Here is a 9,592-nt window from a genome sequence, read left to right on the forward strand (position 1 = left end):
ATTCACTGCCATTCCTGCGGTCATCATATCGATCTTCTCTGGCACCATGACCTTCACAGCGGCTGTGTGGTGACACAATCTCTCTCCCCCTCGCCGCACAGACGTTGGCTGCTCCGCCTCTATGTTTTCTTCTCTTTCGGAGGTGGAAACTCGATTTCTTCCATGGCTGCTCCTCTGCAGCCTTCTTCTCCGTCTATGGCGGCTCCTGCGCCAACTCATAGGTGTGTGTAAACTTCGGCCAGCTGCTTCTTCATCGGCCGGAGCGACGTCTGGCTTTCTCGACGACATCTGCTCGATCGCTGCTTCGCTCTTCCACTTGCCTTCTTCGGCAATGGGTGAAATCACCCGACAATTGTATTGTTCGGTCGCTGGCTCGCTCTTCCACTGGCCACATCCTTCTGGTTTTTTCGTGGAGGCTTTCGAGTTCTTCTTCCACAGTTATTCCTTTCCCGGCTGTGGGTGGAACTATTCGGCAGTGGAAGTCCTCCCCCCCTCGGCCGGATGGTTCTTGAACACAGTTGTTGTTGCAACACATCCAGTCACTTCTTCTCTCCTCGATTTTGCAGTGACACAACATCGTCGTGCGTGGTTCGCTTTGGGCCTCTAGCGCCGCTGCTTTTTTACTCAGCGGGCAAACGATTCACCGCCGCTGCCAGTGATGTTTAGCTGCCAACCTTGCTTCTCGCCGCTGCCATCTCCACCGCAGTTCGGTCGTTCGTAAAGTAGGAGTCGTTATCGCCGACGTTCATCGCTGTCGGGGTTCTGCAGCCGTTGCCATCGCCTTGCACTACCTCTCGCCGTCTCTATTCCTACCACGACGCTGCTGTTGCTTAATCTTGCTATTGCCTCGCCGTGGTCGGGCTTTGCCTTTTGATGCCCATTCGAAATTTTACCGCCGAGAACTCACTGTCGTCATCTCGGTCCAGCCAAGCACCACCATCGTTTACAGCGCCGCCACCGCCAGCCTCAGACGCGGTCCCTGCCATTGCCATCGTGACGCTGTTTCCGTCGGATCTTGCTATGCTATCACTTTGTTGGTGATGAGCTTCCTGTTGGGCAGAGTTTCAGCCTCATGCTAACTGCAGAGCCTCCCCTTCCTTGATGTTTATTCCGATAGGATTTTTTGGTTTTTTTTTCTTTTTTTTTTTGGATATAGAGACAGAGATCTATCCATGCAAGGAATCGAACCTGCTCTGATACCGTGTTGAAAAGTAAAATGCGGAAAATAAAACTCAAGAACTCTTGAAGACTACATTTTTATTGATTTGGATTGTTTGAGATACATTGTACATTCATATTTATAGAACTAGAGAACTAAATGTACGTAGGACTTATGAACTTGGGACTCTACCATAATAATGATATATTCCCTTGAGACCCTAAAGTTACTCTTTCCCATAATCTTGAGACTCTCATATTCTATTTCCAACAGTGAAAGTGGATGATGGCAAAGTCATGGAGTTGAAATCAGCAGTTTTTGTGAATGAATTGCTACTGAATTTTGAAGGGGTTGGAGTGACACAATCAAGAAAATGTGGCAAGTTTTTGGCGCCAAGCTTTGAGCTACAGTTGGGGAAGACTACTATCTTTTCCCTTGGAAACTTTCAGTTGCGGCGGCGGACGGAGGCTCCACGGAGGCGGCGGCGAAGAGAATAAAGATTGTGATAACAAAGAAGCAGCTGAAGGAGCTGCTGTCCAATCAAACGAGCTGGAAGCCTGGTCTCCTTCCCATTCCAGAAGAAAATGAATTGTAGTAATGTGAAGTTTGTTCGCATAATTAGAGCCTATTCAAATCAAAATTTATAGTAAAATAATTGTTTTATCAATATGAATTATTCCTATAAATACTATAGTAATTGTGATGCTAATTTAGCAATGCAAACTCTTATTCTAAGTTCTAAACTTTGATATAATGTTTTCCCATATCTTGATTTAATATTTTCAACAATCTCCTCAATCCTAAAAAACATGTAAGAAATTAAACTAGCTAAGTAAGAAAAAGGTAGTGCCATGTTAATAATGCTATCTATGTACACATACATGGCACACATGTGTTGAAATTTAACTAGCATAATCTTTGTTCTTTCAGTTATTGAAGCAATGAAGCCTTTGATCATTTGTTTGTCGTAATTATCATCGTTTTTATGAGACAATTTGATGGTATGACATTTAGCGTTTTATCCTTTGAGATATTTAATCTTTCAGTTATTTGTAATTATCATTGACTTTATGAGGCGTGTAACGTATTGATACTAAGATTATCCATATTTCTACCCATTGAATTTCTATAATTAAATTTGTCAAAAATTACGAAAAATTCAATTCAATATCACTAAATAAGGAGACCTTCGAGTTATGCGTAATTTACACCAATTTATTAAAGAGAAGTAATTTTTTATTTACACCAATTTATTTGAAACACCATGAATTTGTTCAACCATGAATCTCCACATCAACGATTTTCCTCTCCACTTTCGTCTTCGGCACAGAGATGCAGAGAACTCCGTTCTTCATCTCCGACTTCACCTTCTCCTTCTCGCAGTTTTCCGGCAGCCTCAGCCGCGTGCCGTAGGAGCTGTAGCTGCTCCCGCTCGACCACTCGCCGTCCACCTTCCTCTCTCCCTTGATCACCAGCACGTCATCCTCCACGCTCACCTTCACGTCCTCGACAATCCAGGCATGTCGAATCTCATCCTCACCTCATTCTCGTCCTCGCTCATCTCCCACGGCAATCGCACGTCCTCCGCCGCCGACGCGCCGGGGTACGCCATCACGTCGCCGAACAGCCTGTCCATTGTGTCCAGCATTCTCCGCATCGACCGCATCGGCGACGCTCTGTCCAGCAATCCTGCAATTGTGTGAGGAGATCGAGCAATTGAGTCATCAATAATTGGGGATTTTTTTTGCCCTAATTTGATTCGACTCGCGATTGGACTGAATCTCGTGGATGGCAAGGTTAAATCGTGAATTTCGCCCTAAATTGAAATTGAAACTGAATTAGGGGAAATCGACTTACCGAAAGGAGATATGTCGGCGGAGAGTGGCCGGGGGCGACGTTCGACGGTGTTGCATGCACGATCGTGGAGGGGTCGATGCGTACATGCGACGTAAGAGTAGGACGCCTAAGTGCATAATAAATGAGTTGAAGGAATTGAATAAGGAGAATGTGACATCCGAATTGATGAGCTGGCAAGGTGGTACGGGTGAGGTGGTTTAGAGTGAGGTGGCATGCGTGAGATGAGGGAGTATAAAAGGATGGGGCCACCATCTTTTCATGCACGTCAATTGTGTGATTGTTCGTTGGGCCAAGGATCGTAGATCCGAAGCATTTCCTCTCGTTCAGTTGTTCCTTTCGTCATTTCACTTTCCGTAGCTTGTATTGTTCGTTTTAATCAATCCATCATTTTCGTTTCCCCCATTACTTGTGTTGATTTCTCGTGTTATGTTGAATCGGTGTTGATTTTGGTTGTCGTTGTGGTGTTTTGAGCTAAGATTGAGCTGAAATCACATCAAGTGGTATCCAGAGCTCTCGATCTCCGGACATGAGTTCGGCGACGCGCGGTGCCGAGTCGGAGAGGAAGATGTTGATGGAGGCGATGGAGAGGAGAATGGGTGAGATGATTGAGCAGTTTGCGAAGAAGCAGGAAGGGAAAATTGAAGGGAAATTGGAGGGTATTATGAAAGCTATTGCAACCATCAGCCTGCAAAATCAACAGTACATGCAGAATTCGGAAGTAGGTGAAGGTAGTGGGAAGAAGAAGGAAATCGCGGTAGACCTGAATGATGTGAGAGAGGATCTGGGAAGATCAACTCGATATGAGTTTCCTAAGTTCGATGGGGAGGGATTTGAAGGCTGGGTTATGCGATCTGAATTTTTCTTTGAGGTGGCAAAGGTGCCGTTCAAGGATCGAGTAAGAGTGGCGGCGATCCACTTCGAAGGGAAAGCCTTACAATGGCATCGGGGTTTTGCAAGCTTGCAAGGTGAAGCGGCTTATGCCGATTGGAATTGCTATATTGCAGCGTTGGGAGCGAGATTTGGCGCGCATGCTTACGAAGATCCACTAGCAGATCTTAGGAATTTGAAGCAGAAGGGTACTCTGCAATTATACATGGATCAGTTTGATGAGATCTACCCGCGAACGGGAATTAGAGAGGATCAGGCACTTAGTTTCTTCTTATCTGGGCTGGTTGATGAACTCCAAATGCCGGTGAGAATGTTCAGACCAAAGTGTTTGGCTGAGGCTTATTCGTTGGCTAAATTACAGGAGCTGACGGTGAGAGCTCTAGGAGGAAAGTCGAAAGCAAATCATAACGTAGGGCAGGGTGCAAGCAGCTACTATTCTCAATCCAAACCATTGGTGGTAACATCTACTAATTACAAGCCTAGTGGAAATGTTAATGCGGGTGGCGGTCGGGATAATGGCAGAGCTGGCGGAGCTAGAAACCACCATAACCTTACACCCGAGGAAATGGATGAGAAGAGGGCAAGAAATGAGTGTTTCTGGTGTAAGGAGAGGTTCACACCGAATCACCATTGCACTAAGCGACGCTCTTATGTTATGCAAATGCTGGGGGACGAGACCGAAGTGAAAGAAGATGAGGAAGGGGAGCAGGTAGAGGAAGAATCTGAAGATGAACTTAATCTGCAGTTATCTCTACACGCAGTATGGGGAAGAGAGGGTCCTCAAATTATGAGAATGAAAGGATTATGTCAGAAAAAGGTGCTCAAAATACTGATTGATACGGGGAGTACTCACAACTTCCTTAGTAGTCGAGTGGCTGGAAAAATTAAGGGCCAATTTGTGCAGGTTCCACCTAGAGCCGTGGAAGTAGCAAATGGGCAATTGCTGCAGTGTACTCAAAAGAGTAGCACCTTCCAGTGGGAAATGCAGAGTTTCAAATTCACCACTGAAGTTTATGTAATTCAGCTGGAAACTTACGATCTTATTTTGGGTGGCCAATGGTTATCTACCTTGGGAGAAATTAAATGGGACTTTAGTAAGCTCAGTATGGTGTTTCTGTTGAATGGGGAAGAGGTTAAGTTGCTAGGAGAGGATTGGCCTGTTAAGAGTGAGCAGCTGCATCAGTTGCATGTGTGTAAGCAAAATGATACAGATGATCATGAGCATAAGATGAGTTTGTTGATGCCTACTGCGGAAGGAGAGTTTGGAAGTTGCTATGGAATGCATGAGGAAGAAATTTGGCCAGAATTGGATGCTATACTGACAACTTATGTTGATATGTTTGAAGAGCCAAGAGGATTGCCTCCATTGAGAGCTCAGGATCATAAGATTGTATTGAAAGAAGGGGCCGAAGCAGTGAATATTAGACCCTACAAATATGCAGCTCAACAGAAAGATGTGATTGAAAACATGATTAAAGAAATGCTAGAATCGGGAGTGATCAGGGAAAGTCAGAGTCCATTTGCTAGTCCTATAGTCTTGGTGAAGAAGAAAGACTCTTCGTGGAGGATGTGTGTTGACTACCGATCACTCAATGCTATTACAATCAAGGATAAATACCCTATTCCGGTAATTGAGGAATTGCTTGATGAACTAGGAAGAGCTAAATGGTTTTCTAAGATCGATCTGAGATCGGGTTACTGGCAGGTAAGAATGGCTCCTGAAGATGTGTTTAAAACAGCATTTAAAACTCATGCCGGGCACTATGAGTTTTTAGTGATGCCTTTCGGCCTCACAAATGCACCAGCCACATTTCAAAACCTTATGAATACGGTGTTTAGAGCCCATCTAAGGAAGTTTGTACTGGTATTTTTTGATGATATACTCATCTACAGCAGCAACAAGGAAGATCATGAGAAACATTTGTCTGTGGTGTTGGGTCTGATGAAGCAACAAAACTTATTGGCCAAGAGGTCCAAGTGTGCATTTGGCTGCAGAAAAGTGGAGTATTTGGGCCATGTTATATCAAAGGAGGGCGTAGCAACTGACAGCAGCAAAACTGAAGCAGTCAGAGAATGGCCTCAACCAAAGACTATTAAGCATATCCGGAGTTTCTTGGGATTAACGGGGTATTATCGAAGATTTGTGTCAGGATATGGTGTAATAGCTCGACCACTAGTGGAAATGACCAAGAAAACCACGTTTTGTTGGACGGAAGAAGCTCAAAAAGCTTTCGAGCAGCTGAAATTGGCCATGGTTTCAGCTCCTGTATTAGCCCTGCCTGACTTCACCAAAGACTTTGTAGTAGAAACTGATGCTTCTGGAGTTGGAATAGGGGCTGTCTTGATGCAAGAGAAACATCCCGTAGCCTTTATCAGCAAGGCCTTATCAGTGAGATACCAAGCCTTATCAGTCTATGAAAAGGAGCTGCTGGCCATTTTAATGGCAGTAAAAAAGTGGTATCACTATTTGCAATGCAGAAAGTTTATTATAATGACGGATCATCAAAGTTTGAAGTATTTGTTGGAGCAGAAACTCACTACTCCAACACAACAAGCTTGGATGGCCAAGCTTATGCATTTTGACTATGAAATTCGGTACAAGAAAGGGGTTGAAAACTCTGCTGCTGACGCACTCTCCAGAGTACCAGAAACTATGGTTTATGCCCTTACATCTTATATTATTCCTATTGAGCTTATTACTAAGATTAAGGCATCTTGGGCTAAGGATTCACAGATCCAACAGATTATTGCAGACAAAAAGAAGAACCGTGACTCTCATCCAAAATTCAGCTGGCATAAGGAAGAGCTAAGGAGGTATGGTAAGCTTGTAGTGGGTAATGATTTGCATTTAAAGGCTCAGATTCTATCTCTTTTTCACAATTCTGCCTTGGCTGGACATTCTGGAGTGTTGGTGACTTATAAAAGGATCTCAGCCTTGTTGTATTGGCCTAAGTTGTTGAAGGAAGTGAGGGAGTTTGTTAGAGTTTGTGTGGTGTGTCAAAGATATAAACCGGGTAACTCCGCAAAAGCTGGACTATTGCAACCACTTCCAGTACCTACTGCCTTGTTCACTGATTTAACTATGGACTTCATTGAGGCTCTTCCAAATTCTCAAGGAAGAAATGCTATAATGGTGGTGGTGGATAGGTTGAGCAAATATGCTCATTTCATGGCGTTGTCTCACCCTTTCACAGCCAAACAAGTAGCTGATGTATTCTTGAACTCTGTCTTCAAATTACATGGTATGCCAGTTAAAATAGTCAGTGATCGCGGAGCTATCTTTGTGGGGGTTTTCTGGAAGGAATTCTTTGGATTGCTAGGTGTGGAGCTGTTATATTCTACAGCCTATCACCCTGAAACCGATGGGCAATCAGAGGTGGTGAACCGTTGTTTGCAGAGCTATCTAAGGTGCTCGGTAGGGGAGAAACCTCATTCGTGGGCACATTGGCTAGGCCTTGCAGAGTATTGGTATAATACTTCATTTCATACCAGTATTAAGATGACACCCTTTGAGGCATTGTATGGGTATGCTCCTCCTCTTCATGTCCCTTATCTACCAGGAGATTCTCAAGTTGAGGCAGTGGACATTGCATTGAGGGATAGAGAGGAAATGATTCAAATCTTGAAGCAAAACTTGGAGAAATCTGCAGCAAGGATGAGGAAGCAAGCCGATAAGCACAGGGGGGATAAAGAATATTCTATTGGAGATTGGGTATGGTTAAGGCTGCAGGCTTACAGGCAGAAATCCATACGAGGACACCATCAAAAGTTTGAGCCTAAATACTATGGGCCATATCAGATTCAAGACCGGATTGGAAAAGTGGCGTATAAACTGAGATTGCCTACTACTGCTGCGATACATGATGTCTTCCATGTGTCCTTACTGAAGGCCGCATCACCTCCTAACGGTCCAGTACCAGATCTTCCTGTTATATCCCATATTAATGATGCCATTCCTCAGGCAATACTCGAGCGGAAGATGATCAAACGACGTAACCAAGCTGTTACCCAATGGCTGATTCATTGGGTGGGACAATCTCCGGCCGATGCTTCATGGGAGTTTGCCGACGTGATTAAAGAACGTTTTCCTTGGTTCCTTGAGGACAAGGAACCTTAAGGAGAGGGTAATGTTGCATGCACGATCGTGGAGGGGTCGATGCGTACATGCGACGTAAGAGTAGGACGCCTAAGTGCATAATAAATGAGTTGAAGGAATTGAATAAGGAGAATGTGACATCCGAATTGATGAGCTGGCAAGGTGGTACGGGTGAGGTGGTTTAGAGTGAGGTGGCATGCGTGAGATGAGGGAGTATAAAAGGATGGGGCCACCATCTTTTCATGCACGTCAATTGTGTGATTGTTCGTTGGGCCAAGGATCGTAGATCCGAAGCATTTCCTCTCGTTCAGTTGTTCCTTTCGTCATTTCACTTTCCGTAGCTTGTAATGTTGCATGCACGATCGTGGAGGGGTCGATGCGTACATGCGACGTAAGAGTAGGACGCCTAAGTGCATAATAAATGAGTTGAAGGAATTGAATAAGGAGAATGTGACATCCGAATTGATGAGCTGGCAAGGTGGTACGGGTGAGGTGGTTTAGAGTGAGGTGGCATGCGTGAGATGAGGGAGTATAAAAGGATGGGGCCACCATCTTTTCATGCACGTCAATTGTGTGATTGTTCGTTGGGCCAAGGATCGTAGATCCGAAGCATTTCCTCTCGTTCAGTTGTTCCTTTCGTCATTTCACTTTCCGTAGCTTGTATTGTTCGTTTTAATCAATCCATCATTTTCGTTTCCCCCATTACTTGTGTTGATTTCTCGTGTTATGTTGAATCGGTGTTGATTTTGGTTGTCGTTGTGGTGTTTTGAGCTAAGATTGAGCTGAAATCACATCAGACGGCGGTGCGCTGGTCTCCGCCGCCTTGGCCGCTGGAAACATGAACGTCGACGGCGGAGTCTTTGTTTTCTCCGGCGGCCTGAGCTCTAATAGATGGCGACGCTCTTGCTCTAGGAAAGAGTGCGGTGGAAGCTCTGTTTGTCGGTGGAACGACGGCGTTTGATGAAAGCGGAGAAAAACTCAGAATTCCGGGTGCCATTTTAGAATGAAGCAAACGCAAACTCTAGAAGAAAACAGAGGAGTAATGAAATCAATTTTGTTGAACTAAATCTGATTGGTGACGATGGAATGGAATTGTGTATAGATAGAGTGATGGAAGAAGAGTGTGGATTCATCTCGACTGATTGAGAGATGATTGTGTGTTTTTCCTGAATATTCTTTCGAAATTTGCTGGATTCGCGAATCATCTAGTTTTGTGATTGGGCCACGTTATTTTTTGGGCCTTACTGAAGTTTGAGGGCCATATGATGTCATGGGCCAGTAGTCTCTCTCGTGTATAGGAAGTTCTGGTTCCGATCACGGGTTGAATCAAAACCAGCATATCAGTTATAGCAGTTCGGTTTTGGTTTCAAAGTTTTCGGAGCCATAACTAGAAAACTAGCGAACTCATAGAAAATCAGAAAAAAGTTAAGAATCGGTATAAAAATTAAATTGCCGATTTTGAATTGGATCCGTGATTTTACTTAGTGGACGGATTATGTGGATCCGATAAGAAGTTTTGGACGTGAAAAGATAATTGTGGCACCATGTCAACAACGTATGTAAGAAATCGTTCTCGGATTCTTTTGTCTATT

At 44.3% G+C, this 9,592-nt stretch overlaps 1 pseudogene; it reads right to left on the minus strand.

Moving 5' to 3' along the window:
- Nucleotides 1-2,353: 2,353 nt before the first annotated feature.
- LOC121760548 lies at nucleotides 2,354-3,544 on the minus strand (annotated as a pseudogene).
- Nucleotides 3,545-9,592: the final 6,048 nt, after the last annotated feature.

The sequence above is a fragment of the Salvia splendens genome, chromosome 13, assembly GCF_004379255.2.
Source record: "Salvia splendens isolate huo1 chromosome 13, SspV2, whole genome shotgun sequence".
NCBI lineage: Eukaryota > Viridiplantae > Streptophyta > Magnoliopsida > Lamiales > Lamiaceae > Salvia > Salvia splendens.